This window comes from Ostrea edulis, chromosome 5, assembly GCF_947568905.1.
Source record: "Ostrea edulis chromosome 5, xbOstEdul1.1, whole genome shotgun sequence".
Classification (NCBI taxonomy): Eukaryota; Metazoa; Mollusca; class Bivalvia; order Ostreida; family Ostreidae; genus Ostrea; species Ostrea edulis.
Genome location: NC_079168.1, coordinates 20,783,676 through 20,790,973, shown reverse-complemented (window position 1 = coordinate 20,790,973; position 7,298 = coordinate 20,783,676). Strand labels below are relative to the sequence as shown.

At 34.8% G+C, this 7,298-nt stretch overlaps 1 long non-coding RNA gene across 1 annotated transcript; it reads right to left on the bottom strand.

The window, feature by feature from the left end:
* Nucleotides 1–721: 721 nt before the first annotated feature.
* On the bottom strand, nt 722–2,620 carry LOC125652154 (uncharacterized). Its single transcript, XR_007361497.2, has 2 exons — nt 2,355–2,620; nt 722–1,491 (listed from the first exon to the last, which is right to left on the bottom strand). It is a non-coding gene; the product is annotated as an uncharacterized LOC125652154 (long non-coding RNA).
* Between the last annotated feature and the right edge of the window lie 4,678 nt (nt 2,621–7,298).

Sequence of the window (7,298 nt, the reverse complement as noted above, 5' to 3'; positions counted from 1 at the left end):
CATTAGATAATCAAATGTAATTTCATAAGTTTAATATATTTGGTTTGTTGAAACTGACCAAAATATCTTCAGTACCTACCAGAGGTTCACAGTTCTATAGCATAGCTTGACAATTGAGACAGACCTCTTAATACATGTACCTGGGCAGATTAAGAGTAAAAGGTAGCTGGACATTACCTGAGCACAGGAAGCAGAGTTGACAGGTGTTAATAAGCATAGGCTGGGACCAGAGATGACCAGTGTGCCTGTTATTGTTATGAAAACATCACCAACCCACCCCCTCAAATGTTTATTCAACAGTTAAAATGAAGATTAATGAAACAATACTGATAGGTATTTCTTTTTAAACTAAGGAATTTGAACAGAAACTTTTACATCATCCCCAATTCAACAGTCATTGTGTACATTATTTATTTAATATTATGACTTATAAGTTATTATAAACTGATAGTGCATGTTATGAATTACAGTATTTACCATAATGGTCACTTAAACATTTAAAATAAATAACACAGACTATAATGACCAAATAATTTTCAATCGACCAGTATTAACCACTATTGACTTTTAACCAGTATTGACTACTGGCCCGGTCAATACTCATATCGACCACTTTTTTTCCAACCCTGCACCATCAGTTAACAAAGGAGTTTGTAAAATCCACTATTCTCTGTAACAGCAACATCTGACATAGATCCAGTAAATAATTCACTAACAAATATGATAATAATAATAGCTTTTATTTATCCAGGATAACACAAATTAGCATACAACATACAGCTAGTTTCCATTGTGTCCCCTAAAGGATCACAATCCACAAGTCCCCTTTAGGTTGTAGCTGATTTGTAGTCAGAATGTATATTTTGTAACTGCAGTTTTAAAGAAGATGGTTTCTGTGATTCTGTGATTTCGTTTCTGCACAATCAATGATAGCGATGGTTGTTGGGAAATGAGCTTTTATTCAGTTGTCATGTTGTTAATATCATTCCTATAGGACTATATTGAAACACAACCTAACACAACATAAGGTCAATTCGGGCACAGAAGATATCACTGATACACTGTGTTGAAATACAAAATCTTGATACCAAGTCCTTGATTTTAAAATTATGTCGCAGCCTCATCAGTGTTAATAACAACTGAGATTGTTTTGTCATATTTGTTATGTCCCTCCTTTTTTACACACTGGGGAATTTGCTCAGATGTATATATATATATATATATATAAACCTCTTAACAAAGTACAAAATGTGGCATGTCTCAAATTGATATAATATAAAAACAACCCTGGTTTTTTCTTCTCTTGCTGTAGAGTACTGTTAATGTCAAAAGGGGTGGCCTGTGGTGGGGTTAATCTTGGGCTTCCATTGATAACTGGAGTTGCAGATGATGATTCAGTATGCTCTGTTGATGAAAGGCATTTTCTGCTGTTGTTAATTGGTCTTGTACATTCCCTGACTTGTGCTGCTGTTACAAGTATATCCAATGAATCTATAAAGAAACAACAATTTTTTTTAGCATTTGGAAGTAAAACATAGATGCTGAGAGGGGCCATGGAATTTTAAAAGGTGACCTGACCTATTATATGAAAGTTCTTATGCATACACTACACCCAACAATTTATTAACTACTTATTTCAGTTTGCTCTAATTATTATGAAATCTAGATTCTAATCTAAAACCATTTACATGTATTATAAAATATATATGGACATAAATTCTATTGATATTTAAAAACTTTGACCACTGAATCAGTCTGATTACTGAAACTTTAGAACTTTATTCCCTGGTATGATCTATTGTAGGAATCATGGAACGAAAACCTTGAATATGGCGATCTTACAGTCATGTTATGATATGTATGGCCGAGCCAGGGAAAATTTAAGACACCAGACCAGAAACTGCATATATATTGGTGTAAACATTAAATGAATTGACCCTAGATATGAAAATAGTTTAGATATGGGATTCTTTTTAATAGATAATATTATAGTAAAAAAAAAAGTATTGTGTAGCTCTTAGCACAGGTGCTTGGGTTCATGACACACCCCCCCCTCCCTTGAATAACCTATCTACACGAATTGTTATATCCAGTGGGGGTAATTTTAAAAAAGAACTATTTTGGGGTATGCACGACATTGTTGACATGCATTAGTGAGATTTTCAACAATAAATAATTTAAATCAAGTCGTGCAGGTTATTCGGGAGAAGAGGGGGGGGGGGGGGGGGTCCTAAACCCAAGCACCTGTAGCTCTTAGTACATTTATACACATGACATGGGCATGTATTATTATCAGTCCCTGATTTAACTATTACTATTAACTAATACATAATTGTCTGCTAAGACTAACTTACTTTGTGTGCCGGTCCATTCTGCTCTTACTGTGGGGCCTACCGCACGCCTTTATCCAACGTAAACATTAATCTTTTTTGTGAATTTGGCTTTGGAAATGGAATAAACATCACTTCTAGTATCCTTTCTGGGTAACGTGAATCACTGTTGCATTTCCCCGACGCACAAAATTCCACCAATTTTATGAGAACTCGAAGTTAATCAGGCTAAAACATCTGTACCTCAAAACCTCCGTCATCACAAGTTTTGACGGAGGTAATGGCGGACAATTCTTCCGCGATTCTGATTGGCTGTGCGGAGATGATAACCGCACCTCCCCTGACGACAGTGGAAGCGTGAATTATCGACAACAAAATTTGCGAAGGTATGGGGAAGCTTGTCTGGAATTTAAAATCATTTGTGGTACTTTCCAAACTATTTATTTGTTTTATCTATGGGGTTGTCAATGAAGAATACCGCAGTGACGGCGACATTTTTTCGGAAGCATTATGGGTATTCCCCATCATTTTTTCAGCTGATGAATAGCAAACCACGTGACTCAATTGTGTAATCATTGGAGCGAGCTCGCCGCGTCGCTGCACAACGCGAGCTTCGCTCGCTAATATGTTGTACGGTGTCACCGTTGAGACGAGCGAAGCCCATTAACACGACTTATAGACATTTTATCCGCTTCTTCATTTAACGCGGGGGGAAAAACGTGGTGGATGTCAACAATTACATTGTGACGTCATATTAGCTGCAATATATGTTTTTTCTTCTTCTCTCAAACCAAGCAAAAACAAAACGTTTGAAGCTATGAGAAAACTTGTCTGGAATTTAAAAAGGTTTATGGTACTTTCTAAACAATCTAATTATTTTAATTACGAATTATACCGCAGTGACGGCGACATTTTTCCAAAGGCATTGTGGGTAATACTCATCTTTTTTCATCTGATGAAGAGCAAATCACGTGACTCATATGTTATTCTCGTTCAATCAGACACTCGGCTGTCTCCGTAAATTTCCGACGAGCAGAGAGTCTGGTAAAGACACGCGATAATAACTGTTACCGCTAGGGAGCGCTAATTTACTTTCCATTGGATTCTCTCTGACATAAACAGTCAATTCCGAAATTTGATGCTAATTAGTTGATCATTCATTAGTGATACTAATGGGAAAATCATTACTACATGTACAATAAAAAAAATTACGCTCTTTTTCAGCTGGAAATTGTACTTTCACTTTTGCCTCCTAAAGTAATTTTGATAAAACGGTTTTACCATTTCCCGTCGGTAGAACAGCAAGTAAATCCTTTCTTTTTACAAAAGTTTTTATAAACACTCTAGTTGTAAATCCTTAAGCTAAAACGGCAAATTCAATCTATTACAAATTTCTTCGGTAGTCGTTATTTTGAAGGTGTGTCGAATCAACCAATCAAATTATATACCGAAATTTTGGTAAGCCTCGTTCTGACGTTACAAAAGTTATCGCGTAACTTTACCAGACTCTCTGCTCTTCGGATATTTAAGGATAAAGCAGAGCGTCTGGTTGCACGAGACTACTCATATGTGTAATCATTGGAGCGAGCTCGTCGCGTCACGAATTATCAGGTCTATTTTTATTTTACATGGGTTGTGGTAAGTTTTATCTTTAATTCACTTGGGAATTCCACCATGGGCGGGGTAGGTCTATTTTAGTTCACATGGGGTGGGGACTGAAGATCTCTATATGCAATGCACACTGTCTCTCTATGGTGATTTTTTAAAAAAAAATCTTATCACAGTTAATTAACACATTAATCAAAATGCATATCTTGCAAACTGCTTGGCTTTAACATGTCAAATTTTGAAATTATCCTTTAAATATTCTGAAAATCTGGCATGTTTATCAAATCAAATCATTTCTTCGATGAATTGTACATGAATTATTATAATATGTATTTGTATCATTTTATTTCATTTTTCAATTACTGTTAGGCACCATTAACAGTTTTTGTCATACTTTTGACTGCAAACCTACACCTTAATTACACTGTATGCATAACATACAATGAATTATGTATACAAAACACTCCCTCACTTCGTATCTCAGTATATTGACACTGCCAGTTGGGAGTCCCTATCTCCCTATTCATACTCCATAACGTAATGTATTCTTTGTCTATTTTTAGGGATTCGGACACAATCCCTGCTGTTCCTCAGCTCTAATAAGTTAAGCTATCTCTAATTGAATGGAAGATAAGTATCTAGTTAAATTAAAGATAGGGGTTTGTATTTGTAACATATCCACAAAAGACTCAGTTACATCTACTTTTTATGAATTAAATGAGCCCATTTTTAATTTTCCACTATTTGAACATATCTGTAATTGAACTTGACATATTTAATTCACTTGATACTATTTAATCAAACTAACTTGAGATTATTTCATTGAAGCTACACGCATTTTTTATTCACCAAAATATATTTAATCAGACTTATGTTTAATTATTTGAAAAGGGTCAACACATAGAATATTTCTAAACTCAATATTCTCATATATTTTACACTATCTTCAAATTATTAGCCTATCTCTTAACCAATTAAAGAAAGAGTCAAATTTTATTAACGATGGGTCTATTTCAATAAGAAAATCGACCTATTTCGAATTTAATAAATATATATTTATTTGAGTTAACATTTCTTTCATTCGTTTTAGAGTATGTTCAATGATTTGAAGATAGATCTTAATTTGAAAGGATAGCTTAAAGGGAAAGGCAACCCAAAAGATGTTTACATGATAAATGATAGGATTAATCAAATGATGAAGATTTGTCATACAATTCTGTTGATACACGGCCTAGATAAGCTTCAGTACTAATTTGAAAACGTCAAAAATTGAAATTCCCGCGATCTATAGAGGCTGTCATGATGTGTAACTCTTTTGTATTCAAGACCACAAAAATCAATGATTTAGACGTCACATCGTCTGTTCCGGTTTTGATGAGATTCTAAGATCATCAAAGATGTGCATGTGGTTGATCTTACTAATAAATAGGTTGATGCCTTCCTGGCAAGCAATTAATTACGCGAAGGGGAGATATGAAGAAAGTTTCTTTTTCGAAAGTCCCGACCAACCAAGTCATTTGAAAAGAAAATACAACGTAAACTGTGGATCCATCATTTGCGTAATGACAAGTTGAGGTTCGAGACATTTGTATGAGGAAACGTTTATACCGTCTGCCTTGTCTGCGACTCGACTGAACGTCTTCTTTTCTCAATTTCTTCTTGCGAAAGAACGGGCTCAAATCTATACAACTCAAAACTTAACTGTTCGTGACTTGTCATGTTTACAGTGCTGCTGATGAAATAAACCGGAACAGACGGTGTGACGTCATAAATTAAACATCAATGACCGCTCTTTTAGGGGCGGGAAATTTAAAATACAAGATAGATTAATATTGATTTAATTGTTATGCAAGGATTTTTGTTGTTAAAGACTGTCAATTACGATATCAGTAAGTGATACTTTATTAATAAAAGCAACAATGTGGTTAGGGTTACCTTTCCCTTTAATAAGATTTCACAACTAATTCACCTATATGGAGACATTACATTTATGCATTATACAATATACAACATCCACTTTCAAACAAAAGAAAATCCCAACCTCGATGTAATTAATATTGTTATATACTTTCGTGCAAGCAGACGAATTTAATTGGTTTAGAAACATTTGTTAAAAAGTGCTGTTACCCCACTGCGTGCATAAGCCACTCCCTCCGGGTAACAATGCATAGGAACGGTTGACATTACAGGACAACAGGTAACAGTATAAAAATTATTAACTGCGCAGAATGTTTGCGCACACGGTTCAAACACTCAGTATAACAAAATAAATATTGCATTAAGGTTTAAAAACTCTGATGTCTAATTTTTACTTCCAAATTCACACAAATTATCTTATATCCACCCGTGCATGCCTAGTATATTATTAAAATTAAATAAGATACATGTAGGTATTCCGGACTTTCGAGCCTCAAAACTAGTCTCGCTCATGCCGAGTCATGGCCGTGATGGCTGTTGCCTGGGAACAACAGGTTATCATCATCATAAAGTCCTATAGATCTAAATCTGCCTCCATTTCTTCGCTTCCAGTATCAAAGTCATCATATGAATTCGCCATGTTGCAGAAGTTGCAGTTTTAGGCCTAGTTGCAAACGGTATTTAAAATGAAACATTTGAACGGTATGTTTAATGTTTCTGTTTTATCAATTAATGAAACTCCTGTCTGTTTACAAAATAAACTCTGTGTGAATATTCCGATGCAGTTTCTAAAATGAAGTCATTGCAGTGGCGGATCCAGGATTTCCGAAAGGAGGGGGATGTGAAAGTAGAGTTTTAGCCAAAATGCTGTCATTTTGGGTACCAATCTGGACTTGTACTCTCTGTATATCTATTTTTTTTTAATTTGTGGCGAAAAGAGGGGAGGGCCTCTAAATTCCCCACTGTATTGCATATTAAATTAATGAAAAAGCCGGGTGAAAGTACCAGACTTTTGAAGCGGTGATTGTATTCATGCGCACGAAAAGACTATAATTGAATGTCAATTTCATTAGTATCGTCATACACAGAAATACATAGGCATATGTAAATATAAAAAAAATATATATATAGTCGTTAATAAAGAAAAAAATATGGTAATATAAAATCATTTTAAGTAAAGTTCTGTTTAATTAGTTACACACATTTGATTAACCTTCTTGCACCCCTCGTATTTTTGGTGTCGATTATGATGTCAGTAATTATCCCATAGGGGGTCTCTAGTGTGTAACAACTGACCAATCGGTGTCCAGCATCTTCATTATCCTTTGTTTTATGTTGAGAGTGCATGCTGCTATTTTACTGCGCTAGATACAGTTGGTGGATAGGGTAATTTCAAATAAAACACATGTTCTCTATATTGTGTTTTTTAAAAAAAAAAATACA